Here is a 15,510-nt window from a genome sequence, read left to right on the forward strand (position 1 = left end):
GAGTTACCCTTACCGACAAGTTTTGGTGGTATTTTGTGATGAGTTATGATCACTTGACCAGATACACTGCACCTAGGAAATTGTGTTAGTATTTCTAGTGGCCGACATGAAATCTAAATATTTATATATTGACAATGCAATGCATTATTTTTGTATGATGAGAAGCAAAGGCAAAAAGTGTTAAGTTGCAGAGTATGTTGGTAAAGGAGTGTTGAATGCGCTTAAAAGGATCTGATCAAGCAAGTGTTGTGCTACTCAGAAAATCAAGAAAATCATGTTGTGTTCTAACAATTACAACAAAATTAAAATCCCCTAACCAGGTAAGCTCTAACAAGGTGATCCATTAGTTTGGATTTAGAAATCCTCTACCGAGGTTACTCCTAGAAGGCTACTACCTTTTATAGGGTATATATTTTAATCAAGCTTTGAGATCTTTAACAAGATTCGCTCCTAGCAGAGCACTTTGTAGACCTTAACCGGTCAGTTATCTATTTCTGCTAATAGTTAACTTGTGAGTTCCATCTCACCGTGGTTTTTACCTACTTGGATTTTCCATGTAAAAATACTTGTGTTATGGTGGATGTTTTACTTATTGTGGATGTTGTTATATCATTCTAGATTACATGTATTGTGTTTAAAAGTGTTGTTAAGTTCATCTACCGGTCAATGTTTGAAGTAGTTTTATTTTTGGTGTCATTGATTCACCCCCCTCTTAGTGCTTTTCAAGTCCATCAATTGGTATTAGATCCTAACTTCTTTAAAGTGTAATCACTTAGAAGGAAGTCTTGAAACCACCATGGGGGACATGAGCTACTTTGAGATGGCTAGAGAACCTGAAGCTAGTAGACATGAGCTTGAAACCCTAAGGGTCAAACTAAAAGCTTCACAAGTCAAAAGGAGAGAGCTAACTGAACAAATTTTGGAAATATCTAATAACAGTTGTTCAGATAAGGCCAATATTGATGAATTCACAATAATGGTTCCCACTTTTTTGCCACTTTTGACACTGAGATGTACATTTTTAAAATAATCTTCAACTTCCGAGAACTATAAGTTTTAAACTATTAAAAATTTGAAGATGATGTAAATTAGTGATTTCTAGCATTTTGTTTGTAGATTCTATATACATTTTTTTCAAATTTTTTTGAAGGATTTTTTTTCAAATTTTCCATCTCCCTCAAAAAGTAGTTTTTTACAACAAACTACATTTTTTAAGAGTGATGTGCCTCCCGAAATTCATAAAGTTTTTTTCTATAAATGATAAAAACTTAGTTCTTTCAAATTTTGATTTGTAACATCAATATCCAGGGCTTGCATTTGGTTTTTAGTGATATATTCAATATTTTTCATTTTATAAAGTTTTGAAGTCTGACTAGTCATAATTCAGACATAGGTTTACGTTTGAACACATAACTTGTTCTATATAAATCAAAATTGAATGTTTTTTTTTTGTTAGAAAGAAGACATCAATACCAGGGGCATAGATATTTTTCAGAATTTTTTTGAATTAGTTTCTTATTTTTCCCAATGTGTTGAACAGAGAAGTTCATGTTTGGTGAAAAACCAATTTTCCATAAAATTAAAAAAACAAGAACATAATAAATTCAAAATATAGCAAAATTATACTCGTTGGAAAGCTTGCTCCAAGTACTACCATCTAATATTTTTGGGTTATCAATATTATTGTTATCTAAAATTTCATTACCCATGTAATTTTAGCCAAAGGATGCATATTTATCAAATGATTGCATTTACAAAAGGTACATTGCAGTGTTTAAAAAGAAAAAAGGGCGTATTTTTCATTTGTATTGAACAATGATAGATTACAAATTGAGTTCATGCATCTGAAGCATATTTATATACACTGAGTTTCTTAAAACCTCACACAAGTCGTGAGCTTAGCATTTCTATCTTTCCTACATATCCAAAACAGAAAAAGATAGAATCAAATAATGAGTGTGAGGATAACCAGTCATTGCCTTGGGTTGCTTTGACTGGTTATTGGCTGCCCCGTTGCCCTTATGAATTTTTTCTCGATCTTCAGACTTTGAAAAACCCCTACTTTCCTGCACAAAAGAGAAGAGGTGTTAGATCCAACAGATCTAAGCAATGAAAGATTATCCTACAACATATCATTTATCATAGCCTATCATATTTCTGTTTAAAAAGAAAAAAGGGCGGGAAAGATAAAGACACAAATCACTGCTTCAGGAAAAAGAAATGTTTATGCTAATGTGTTTGTTTCATGTGCAGATAATTAGTTACTCTAATTGGCATGTGCCCCTGACCGAGGCTCCCTTTGGGTATGAGCCCGACATACCCTTTAGAGTAACTAATCTCAGATTATCAAAGTGGAATGATGAAGAAACCAACTGAAGTATTAACGGGACATGTTTGTTTTAAATACGAAACCTTTTACTTTACTATCCATGATATGCATAAAAAGAAAATATTAATGAATAAACTGTTTTAAGGGACATATTATTTCAATGTGAAACCTTACAGTATTTAAAAGTGTCAATACCACACCGTGAAGATAAACAATTCAATGCAACAAGTTGGTAAAGAAACAGAGCATCTGAGTTTTAAATGCATGTTCAAACAGTGAACTTCAATGAAATTAGAATCAACTGGTAATGAAACGAGTGTCACGAGCCCGTGCTCGAACTTCATTTCTACATAAGATCAATCCCAGCATGTGCCAAAGTCGGAAATTTAATAAGGATAAAACACAATCTCATCAAAAGCTGCAACAAACGCTGAAGGTCAAGCATTACTTGAACTCAAAGAAGGACTAAATGAATCTACAGAATTACTTGGAACTTGGGATCCAAATTTAGTAGAACCCTGCACTAGTTGGTCTCACATCACCTACGGTGGAGGACATGTTACAGCTGTGCTGGAACTGTTCGATAAAATGCCTTTTAAAAGATGCGGTATCATGGAATGTGATGATTCCAGAATATAGACAAAATGGCAACAGGAAAAGATGTATGAGATTCACATTTGAAAAGTGAAATGTCTAATAACTACCATAAGGAGGAGACAGCGAAAGAAAATGAAGTTGCAAATCGGTTGCTTTGGGGATAAGAGCTAAATGTTATTGGAACACAGATTTCGTGGTTGAGTTTTAGATGCTTGGTCGCTTTCACTTCTACAATTGTCTTCCATTAATTTGTTGATATATATATTTGGATTGTTTTATCCAACGTAGGGGCTGGTTCTTCTTCATGACCACTGTGATAAATTGGTGTATTGATGTTTATATGTGTTTTAGATTGATTTCTATTTGTTCTTGTGAGTGAAATGAAGAGAGGTTTGGATTAGCAGGGAAGGTGAGTTAGATTAATGGAGGCTTCTGGTGTTGGTGTAGCTTCACCTCAGACAGAGGATTTGGGAGGCAATAAATTCAAGTTTTTGTGCAGCTATAGAGGTCAGATTTTGCCAAGGCCTGGTGATGGGAACCTTCGTTATGTTGGAGGAGAAACAAGAGTTGTAGCTGTGAGCAAAAATGCCACCTTCCAAGATATTATGAACAAGCTGGAGAATATGTGCGGTGCGAAAGTGGTCACAAAGTACCAGCTGCCAATAGAGGATCTAGATCTATTGGTCTCTGTTATTTGTGATGAAGATTTACAGAACATGCAAGGAATACAAAAGAATCAGGAGCTTATATGATTATGTTTTACTGAAGATTGTTCCCTGGGTCTTACATTGGTGGCATTGTGTGTGAAGTTCTGGTTCCTAAAGAGCATGTGATATATGGCAGAGGCTACAAAGTTAATCAGAGTTTAAAACAAATAAAATTTGGGCCAATATTCCCCCACGTGATTGAGACATTAATACCATACTATCTCTTTCATTCAAGTTATATTGTGATAGCTGTCAATCAGTGTGATGGCATGATAGACTGTGTACAGGTGAATACAAAAGAAAATGACTGTAGGAGAAATGGAGATTTTGGTTGGTGATGGCATTTATTGACATATACCAACCACAACCTTGAATGTAAAACCATGATATGCCTTGTACCTTGCCTATTTTGTTTTTACAAAATTTGATCCTTGAGCTTTGAAACTTGCCAATTTGGTTTTCTGTATATGGTATTCCATCCGCTTTATTCTAGGTATGGTGGATTTGTGAGATAAAAGGATGTATGACAGTGAACACCAAAATGGGTGGCAAGATGATCAGAAGCACTGCATTCAGTACTAGTCAGTCTGACATGGTTATAAATGAACTTTATTTTTTGTAAATTTCTATTTTCCAATGAAGTCTATTCCTATAGTAGTCATGCCTATCAATAATAGGAAAATGGAGGAATAGTGTCGTGGGGTCCATTGCTGGGTCTGTGATGGAAGAGCAAGAAGGCTTAGCAATGAGCAAAGAGCTGCAATTGCTTCCTATTTTCGTGTGTACACAGGAGGAGTTCTTGCTTCCGGAGGGTTGAGCTGGAAAGCGCATACAACACTGGTAAAACACTTTCGGTGGAAGGCTAGCGAAGAAACCCCTATTCATCATCAAGGCTAATGTGTTGTAGGCCAGTGCAAAATATGGTGCGTGCAATATGCTAAATGTGAAAACAGACACAGCGCATTATTTTCCTGGCAAAATGTATGCAAAATGTAGTGTATGCTGAATGTGAGAAGAACAAACATAGCGCGTCATTTTTCTGTTAAATATGTATGCAAAATGTGAAATATAGACAGATCATCTCACAAAATGCAATGATTGTAAGCTACGCACAAAATGGGTTTTTTTTAAAAGGCTTTACACAGATTTGAGATCTTAAAAAAAAAAAAAAAAAAAAAGGAAAAAACCCTCTTCGTACTTCCAACAATGGTATATTAACAGGAAAACATTCAGAAGGAGTCATTTTCGTACCTGTGAAAAATGCAATTTGCATTTAGAGTGATGACTCAGAAAGCCCAGCAATCTTTGTCAATGGCGGCACCAAACCCTCCAAAACTTTCTTCGCTGTTCGCACTTTGCAAAATGAAGAAAATGCGATGGGAGTGCAAAACTTTTAGGGTTATAAAAATCCTTTATCATTTTTCATATTCTCCCTCAAGTCCGCTGGGCTTTATTTTGTTCAATATAATAAAAATCAAAACATATTTGATAAATAGATCTTTATTAATATATCAAATATGTTTTACTTTTATTATATTTTTGTTTTCATTTTTGGTCCAAAGCTGGTATTTATTTGTAAAAGGTATTTAATTACAATGCAATTATAAATTGTAATTGAATATTATTATTCGAAATATCAAAGGTTTATCCATATGCAAGAAAGAGACTAAGTCTTTGACTTAGTTTTGAAGGAGGAGTTAATTCAGGAGAGATAAGGCTCTCATTGAAGAAGTCTTTTCAGTTTGGAGACATAAGGAGAGCATATAGGATCACGCATAACCACTTGGGAAACATTCAAAAGGAGTTGAGATATTTTTGGAGACAAGAACATTTTTATAGGAACATGAGGTTGTTTGAAACCAAATGGAGCAAATCTAGGGAGGTTGGAGCATTTTTAGGTAAAGGGTCGAAGTTGGACTTTTCCACCATTTTAGGGGGCTTTTATTACTTGGTTAAGTGTTTTGAGGCTGTTTCTAGTGATCTTTTGGGTTGATTATTTATTAAGGAAGACTTTTCCAGGTTTATAGCCCTCTTTGGTGTCTTCTAGACTCCTCTTTTTGAGGCACTTTTCTTGCATCCGACCCAAATCAGTTGGGGGTTTTTTGTACTTAGTGCCTAAAGACACTTCATTTGAGTTAGTTCAGATTTATGCAAGAATAGTGTTTTGAGAGACTTTTTTCTTGTCCTTAGCATTTTCTTTTGCACAGATTCTGTAACTCAGATTTGGAGATATGATATATGAAACAGCATCTTTTGGAGCGATTTTCTATGGAATCAAACCTTGTTATCCTTCCAATTTTTTGTGTACAAGCATGATTGATGAAGCTAAATTTGTGAGTTATATTACTCCTTGTTTAGTTGTCTCAGTCAGTACCTTAATATAGGAATGTATGTATGTTTGCAGGTCATAGTATGTGTTTTAAAGTTCAAAATTTTTGAGTGAAACATTATTATTTCCTCATTGGTTCGTCTCAAGACCTTATTATGAAATACTTATGCAAACGTATAACAGGAAAGAAGTGTTTATCAATTAAAGTAGAATATTGCAGATTGAGATCAGTTTTTATTATTTGTCTCTCACATTTTGGTGTATCACCAGGTTCTAGTTAATTTTAGTTCAGTTTAAAGTACCATTTCTATAATTTCTTACCCTTTACCCTGCAAAGTTAGTCCAATATTAGAGAGAATCAGGTGATTATCCAATAGGAACCGGCCTAGGAACTGGAGGTTTCATTTCAAGTTGCGCATAGCCCACATGCAGAAGTGAATCCCATGTTAGGCCAAATTACTAAACTTGTAGTTTAGTAGGGTGCACATTTGTGCCTTAACAATTATTTCATTCGTTCTTTGAACCAGAGCTCCAAAGTCATTAATTCTTTAGAACTCTGAAATTTTTTGGGAAAAACTTCTAATTGGAGGGTTCGAATGAACAGTATTTCGAGCAAATGGGGTTTGCTCAGACCATAAGGGGTTTGAGTGAACCCCCATTCGCTCGAACCAATGGGCTTGATTTTGGCCCGTACTTTTTTGTAACGGTCATGTTCAAACGAACCTGACCATTTTTAACTATCGGGTTTCGTTCGAACTCTGGCCGACGCATTTTTTGTTTTTTTTTTCATTTGTGGAGTCGTATAAATGTCCATAATTTTTTTCATTTTTTATCACACAAATGATTAAAATAATTTGCATTTTTGGATGAGAGAAGACATTTGAAAATTATTTTGAGGGCAATAATTTGAAGGTTTTTTGTAAAAGCATGGGGAACAAGAAGAGAAGGCAAAATAAGACTTCAAGGAATTATTCTCCCGAAACGGAAGAAAGATATTGAAAACAAAGAAGACAAAGATATCTTGAAGCAATTATGTATTTTTAATTTATTTCTATTTAATTTAATATGTATTACATAACAATTAATTAGTTCAATATTTTTAATCTAATATTTTTAATGAAAATTAATTTGAAAAATCTTAATTAAATTAATTGGAAATAATAGGATTAAAAATAATCTTGTTTTAATTGGAAAGAATAATTAATTTGAGATAATACATGTGTATTTGCAAATTTCAAATTCCATCAACTTGCTTGTTGTGTAATTGCATTTTTCTCCTATATAATTAAGTCCATTTATAATAGATAAGACCTATTAAGTCATAAAATTAATAAGACCTATTATGTCATAATTTCTAAGTTCTAAATTATATATATATTGATTATTTAATCTACATGTACAAGTAAATTCATGTGATAGGTCCTTTAATATCACATAATATATCTATCTTAAGGGGAGTTAAGTATATTAATTGTGAAATGTTTTTTCATATGTGGTAATATTGATTTTAATAATAAGGCCTATTAGGACTATTACATTGATTATAAGTCTTAAATGTGACATAAATATATAAGGTCTATTAAACATGTTGAATAATTTAGGTGAACTATTTATATGACTTCACATACATGCAGAAACCTTTCAGGTTAGGAGGTCTATTATGCAATAATAGGTCTTAAATATACACAGATGTGACAAATTATAGTCCACCTACATTATGGTCCATAACAAATTAATACATGAGGTCACCCCTATTCTTAAACCTAATTGAATAATCTCTGATTAATTCAAGAACCTTACACAAACTCTTAAATTATGTTTAGAACGGGCTCGAGAAGAAGGGAGTTCTGAAGCGAGAGTCGAGGCAAACGAACCTATTGAAGAACACAATATAGTTGATGAACATAGGGAGGAGATTGTCCAAGTTGAACCAATGGAGACCTTTGAAGGAGAGGGGTCAGGTTCCTTACCTCCTACCACTAATATGGATGAGCATATTGTGGATCTAGCTAAACAGGTGAAGAGAAATATTTCTTATAAAAATTTAGATCATTTACTTGAAATGGATGTGGATGAGTTGAAACGTCTCAGTGAAGAACCTAGACATACTAAAAGGAGGTCAATGAATAAAAGTGGAAAAGAAATAATGTCTCATTTCAACAATCTTGATACTACACTAGAAAAAGCTCAATTGTTATCAATTGTACTTACTCATAAAGACTTAATAGATCCAATGAAATTGTTGGGTATAGATACAACAAGTCAAAAGAGGAAAACTTCTCACCTACAAAAATCTATTGTTGATAACGTTAAGAAAGGTTTGGTGAACATTGGTAAAAAATCTCGAAAACTAGATAAGACCATTTCAAGAAGAGTGATGTTGACATCTTTAGTAAATGAAAGATTGTCTCAAAAAAGACAAATCTCTTCACTGTCATCTGAGTTTGGTTTTAGTAGAAGGAAAATATCTAAATATGTTAAAAGGAGAAAGATTTTGGATGATACTACCTCAGAAGGGAATTGGGCAATTATGTGTAGAGCTCCTCATTCTGATAGAATTGAAGATGTTGTTAGGAACTTTGTGACAAGTTTTTGGAATGATAATACTCATCCTTCATCAATAGTAGAGATGTTATCAAGCAAAGGATTGGTCCTGATCATTATGATCTCCATGTAAAACATTGGATAGACACAACAAAACATGAATTGTATGTATTGTTTACTAAAACAAACCCTCATATAAAGATTGGACAAACCATGTTTGAACGGTTAAGGCCATATTATGTGAAGTTAAACAAAGTTTTCGAAACTTGTTGTTGTCATTATCACATCAAATTTCACTTGTACTATCAGGTGTTTCGAAAGATTAGAGAAGATAGTGATGGTTTTGAAAATGCTCCTCCTAAAGGAACAAGTCAATTCATAACATCCATCTTATGTGATAAACCAAATGATAATGCATCTGGTCAAATAAATTGCATAAGAGGAATTTGTGGAACATGCGGTGACTTGGCTAAATTGCCTTTAAGAGATGAAGATACTGTCACGAGGAAGATGGTAAATTGCAAGAGTTACAAGTACAAAAAATTTGAATCAAAATTTGGAAAGGAATCTACAAGGCTAGATTACGTAGAAGAGGAAATACCTATTGGAACATTTATGGAAAATTTTTGTAAGTTGATAAAACCATACATATGCCATGGTTTTTTTTCCAAGTGGCAAGTAGAACAATTTAAAAGATTAAGAGACACTTTCCCACTTGGAACTATTCTATCTATAGTTGACTTCGCAGAGAATTACTCTTTTGCACATCAAAAAGAGATTCAATCAGAGTATTACTTTTCAAAGCAAATCACTATTTTGGTGCATGTGTGTTGTCAACATGCACAGATGAATTTGGATGGTGTTGATAGTACATTTGAAAATTGTGTCATTAAGAAAGAGTACCACTTCTATATCAGTGATGATAAGGAGCATGACACACTTTTTGTACAACATTGCTTTAAGAAGTTTTTTGAATATTTGAAAGATAGAGGCATAGCAATAGTTAAACATTTTGTTTGGTCTGATGGATGTGCGACACAATTCAAATCTTTGAGGCTATTTTATGCACTATGTAGATATCATCGAAATGACAAAATACCACATGTTTGAAGTTTTTTTTAGAGTGGTCATGGAAAGGGTGAACATGATGGTGTAGGAGCTTGTATCAAACATGCTCTAAGAAAGCATCAAATAAAGTACACATGAGAACACATAGAAGATGCACATGATGTTGTTGAATGGTGTAAGAAACACTTTGAGCAACCTAATTATCTTGGGGAATCATCATCGAGAACATACAAACCCATTTCATATAGAGTGTTTTGGGAGATAACCGGTACGTGTTCTCTTTTAGTATTTTATTTAATTTTAAAAAAAATGTTCCTAGTTCAAATGTTTCAATTTAACAACTTGATCTACATGTACATTCTTGTACACATGTACATTTTGCAAATGTGGATAGGAAATCAATGCATGGATGCAAGAGCATGGAGAGGACAAGATCTTTGCATTGTGTCATGAGTACAGATAATCGTCCATGGATATTATACACTAGGGATTATTCATGTTTTTGTTTTGAATGCATTTTTGAAAACTATGTTGATTGCAAGAACCAAGAGCTTGGATATTTTAGTGAATGGAAAATGGTGCCACTAGATGTTTCTGACACATACAAGGATTCAAATAAGGATGAAAAATTTGAAGGCATTCCTTTGATTTCTGGTGATTACGATCATATTTTAGGATTGATTAAAAAAGGTACATACATGATGTACACATGTTTATATTTCCTTAAAAATGACATATAACTTGAATTTATTTAACTTGTGTCAAATTGTAGGAGATATTTTTGCAGTCATAGCAGAAGATGGAAATATAGAAGGTGTTAGTTATTATTTATTGTGTTGCATAGAAGAGAGAAAGAAGTTATCAAAATCTGAGATGAGTGATGGAATGTCATTTCCCATAGATTTGAGTTCTGATTTGAATATGTACATGTACAAATCGCTTACGCATGGAAATTTTTAATTAATTTCTCACATTTCTTATATACATGTACATGTAGGATTAGTTGTAGTGCAAGGGACATATTTCAAACAAGTTAAAATTGTTCAACATGGAAATCATTTCACTGAATACCAAATTGACAACAAGGTATATCAGTATAGTCACTTGGTCATTGTTGTTGGCCTAATTCTTCAAACAGTTCCACGTCGAGGGCGGTCTCAAAAGTGGAGACTAGATAGTGAAGATCATGACAAAATATTAAGTGTTATTGAAGAGCGTTCCGAACCACTTGATGTGGTATGAACTATATATATATTTAGTAATCCAATGTACACATGTGGTTCAGCCCACATGAATTGAATTAATACTCAAGATAAATTCTAGATCTCTTAACTTGTTTTGAAACTAAAGGATAAATATTTTTTAAGTTTAAATACATTATATCAAATTAGGATGTATTCAAAGTTAATTCAAGTACATGTACATGTACATGTTTAAATGAATGTTTAATTTGTATGTATAAGGTACTATATCTAATTCTAAATGCATTTAATTTGTAAGGACCACTAGTTAAAATAATTTAATTAAAAAATGCATATTTAAATTAGAATGTAATATGTACATTTGTAAAATTGATATAATATGGAATTAGGACATTTGTAATTAGGACATGTACATGTTGTCAACTATTTAACTACAGTTACATACCTAGAAGCTCACATACCACATGTGAACTATTCAATACATGACCTATTAAGTTTAGTTTGTTCATTTCATACATACTCTTTTGTTTGAACATGTTCTTTTAAATTTTAATGCATATCTACTTGTATTTCTAACATGTGCATGTGATATATATAATCCAGTCCAGTCCATCGAACATAAAGTACATATATAATCTAACATGTATGTACATGTGCACATGGAATATATAATCTAACACATGTACATGTGCATGAAATATATATAATCTCTAGTCTAAACTTCATATCACATGATGCAGTGGAAATATATATAGTCCTAGTATCAAACACAACAGAGATATAAAGTATAATCTAGTCTAAACTTCATTGTACATGCATGTGAAATATACAATCTAATCAAACATGTATTGAAATCTAATCTAATCAAACATAAATCTAATATAATCAAACACATCTATAAATCTATATAATCTGATCAAACACAATGGAGATATAAAGTATAATCTAGTCTAAACTTCATTACATACATGCATGTGATCAAACATGTATTTAAATCTAATCTAATCAAACATAGTATAAATCTAATATAAGATTCAAACATGTATAAATCTAATCTAATAAAATGTATACACATGTGTATAAATCTAATATAACCAAATGTATGTATAATCTGATCAAACACAAACCAGGTATAAAGTATAATCTAGTCTAAACTCCATGTACATGCATGAATATATATAATATGAAAGTCTATAAAAAGATAAGTGTAAATGAGCTATAAAGTCTGGAGCAAATCAATAGGGATCATGTCGGCTACGAACTGAGCAACCATATGAGGGGCAAAAGTAGAATTTATTTAAATATTAAATATAATATATCTATCTCTCTACGCATGCATGTACATCAAATCCAAGTAGAGTTAAATAAAAATTTAAATATAAATTGTAACGTGCATTTATACATACATGTACATATATGTACCAAAAACCATAACTAACCTGTACACTAACAACATCTAAAGAATCTCTCCTACGCACACGTTCAGAGCTCAAGGAAGGAGTGACATGAGCTAACTGCCAATTTAAGGATTAGTCCACGATATATTTAAATGATCTACAATTTAAAACTTAGAACTCTAGATTATTTATCAAACATGATCTATATATATAGAGATTTATCCTACAAATTTTCAACATGTATACATATCTTCTAAAAATTGAAATGCACATGTACATGTACATACCTATGTATCACCTGGAGTAGGCTGTATAGTCTGACCCTGTCCCATGATCATATCAACAACATCACTCATGCCTGCATATATCTCTCTAGCTATACGTATCACTGAGGAGTGCAAGGGGCTAACTAGATGAGTGGGCATCATGGATGAAGTGTTTGTTTGTAGTAGAATGTCCATAAATCCAGTATGGCTCAAATCTCTCAGCTGATCCTCAAATGAGTCCAAACCCTCATCTTTGATATGGACCTGATCAGCTCATATCTCCTCCTCAAATGAATCCAAGCGGCCCTCATCTGTGATATGGACCTGATCAGCTCATAGCTCCTCCTCTGTAGCAACAGAGTGATCTGTAGGTGGGTCAGTGCCTGTAGCATGCATAGAATAATGAGAATGTTGTGACTGCCTTGAGGTATGTGTCGATGCCACTGTAGCCTAACCATCTCTGAGAATCTCCTCTCTAACATCAGCCAATGGTATCCCAAGTCGAGATGAAATAAAACTATAAGCATGTAGTAGGTCCTCGACTAAATACTGTGACATCTATACATGTCTACTACATTCGACTATAGCTGCTACCTCATCTGGGGAGGGGATGCCAACAGAAATATACCGATCATCTGAATCTGAAGCCCCCCCACGACTAGAAGATGCATGATCTATGGATAATCATGAATGTGGTTGAGTCATCATATATCTGCCCACCCTGTTAGAAGACATGGTGGCTACTGCTAATGCAATATGTCCAATCCTATCAATTTCTTCTCTTTGAGAAGCAATCACAACGTGATCTGCTATGGGTGCCATGGCTGGGACTACTGCAGAAAATCTCTGGCCAACAAGGTCCCTGTGTCTAAGCGGAGCTCTATCACACCTATGATATGCATCTCTATCAACAATCCTGCCCCTCCCTTGTCCATAATATTGTTAGGCCCAATATAGAAAGATAATGTACTAAGAGGGGAGGGGTGAATCAGTACTCCAAAACTTTTCTCTGATAATAACCTTTTTGTTATGCATAAACAGAATAGTGTAGTAACATAAAATAAAACTAAAATCAATAGATAACAATCATACATGATTCACTCCATAACACATATATTTTGGTCATGCAGAAACTCTTGGTTAGAGTGAAAAACTGTGGTGGGGATGGCACCCACAACTTCACTACTGCAATAATAAAGAATGCTCAGTTAGAGCTACATTTAGCTATTTCTGATAGCTTACCCTATTAGGAGTATCAAGATCGGTTAGATCTACCTTACTAAAGGATTTTTACAACACTATATAAGTGTAGCACTTGTTTAAAGGATTTACAATTTATAGACTTGGTTAGAGTCTTTTGCCCTATTAAAGGTTTCTCTTACAACTTCAAAATATTACAATATAATCATTACAAATATTTGCAACTTTACATCTAAAATGCTAAAGCAGATTCTATATGCTCTGAATAAGATTACCTAGCTTGTAGTATACCTCGGTAACCCATAATGAAACTCGATAAACCCTTCTATTTACTCTATTCTTCGACTGTTCACTGATAACCTTCTCAGTGACCTCTCTATGTCTCTGTAATAGTCTTCCTTCATGCATACACTCTGTTATCTCTTATTGCATCTCACATCTCTAACCCTAGAATCATGTTGTATAAATAGATCTCTTACAGTGGTGATTTGATTCATTGCTTCAATCTTACAAAAGATTCTTTGAATGAATAACTAAACAAAATATCTCATTGGTTAGATTTGACCTTGTAATCATACACAATCTCATAGTGCAATTCCCGATGCAAAAATGGTTAGATGTGCCTCAATTTTGTAACACGTTTTCATGTGCACGTCCAGGTTCAATGTATCTGGTAAAATGTTTCACTCGGTGAATATCAACTCGGTGAGTTAAATTTACCACTTGATAGCCATGAAACTTTACTTGGTAATCAGCTCAGTGAATAATGTGTTCTGTGACTGCTTTCTTTTGTAACCGACTAGACTGTTCATACCGACTTCTTTGAGTTTACCAACTACATGATTCAGTAATACTAACTGACTAGAATATATAGTATGACTTTGGATATGAAACTAATGGCAATTTGATAAGTAGTACAACAATCTCCCCTTTTGACATTAGTTGAGATGTTTGACAAAAACTACTTACAAAGTCATAACTCAAAAACTATATACTTGTCAAAATGACTATACTTGACAATATGTACAATAGTCAATAAAATAGTATATGCAGATATACTCCCCTTATCATTATCCTGTACATAACTCTAAATTGTGCATGTTCATTTCTATTCTGTACTTGTGTGCTCTGAGTGCTCTGTATATTCTGCTTGGTATACTCCCCTTGTATACAATACTCAAAATTGTGTTATCAAAACTGTACTACTCTCCAAGTGTAGAAGTACTCCCCCTTTGCTGGGCTTTCCTCTATGTAGTATCATAATATTACTCCCCCTTTTTGAAAAACATTAAAAACTTAATTTCCATCTGGAGGCAGTAACTGATCAAAAATAGTCTTATACTTAGTCCGGGCATCGGTGAGGGCGACTGAGAGTGAGTCCTTGAGACTTTCCATAAGGGAGTTTTGTGCTTGAATATCATATAAGAGTGATATCAAGCCATCAAGAGTGCTTCCCTCTTGTGTAGTTGATAAGCTTCTAGCTCGATTGAGCTGCTCCTGTACTAATGATAGATGAGGAAGGAATAATGTTTGAAGGGTCATTATATCCATACTAATTTTATGCTCTTCATTCCTCAGTTCTAACTGTTGAGCCATGAGCTGTTGTAGATTTTTGTAAAAATTCTGAACTGAATTAGGCTCAGTGGTCAACTTGGATGAGAGATCAATGATCTCTTTCTCAATTGCATCAGTTTTATTTTTGATATCTTTAATAAATAAAGAAAATGTACACAATTTCTGGAATAAATAAAGAATGTGCTTGAGTTGAGGGGACAACTCAGCAATGAATTTGACAAGTTTTACCTTGCCAATAGCAATTGATTTTTGTACTTCCTCTATCATTTTTGTTGTAACTTCTTTATCCTTGAGCT

This window comes from Cryptomeria japonica, chromosome 11 (assembly GCF_030272615.1).
Source record: "Cryptomeria japonica chromosome 11, Sugi_1.0, whole genome shotgun sequence".
Lineage (NCBI taxonomy): Eukaryota > Viridiplantae > Streptophyta > Pinopsida > Cupressales > Cupressaceae > Cryptomeria > Cryptomeria japonica.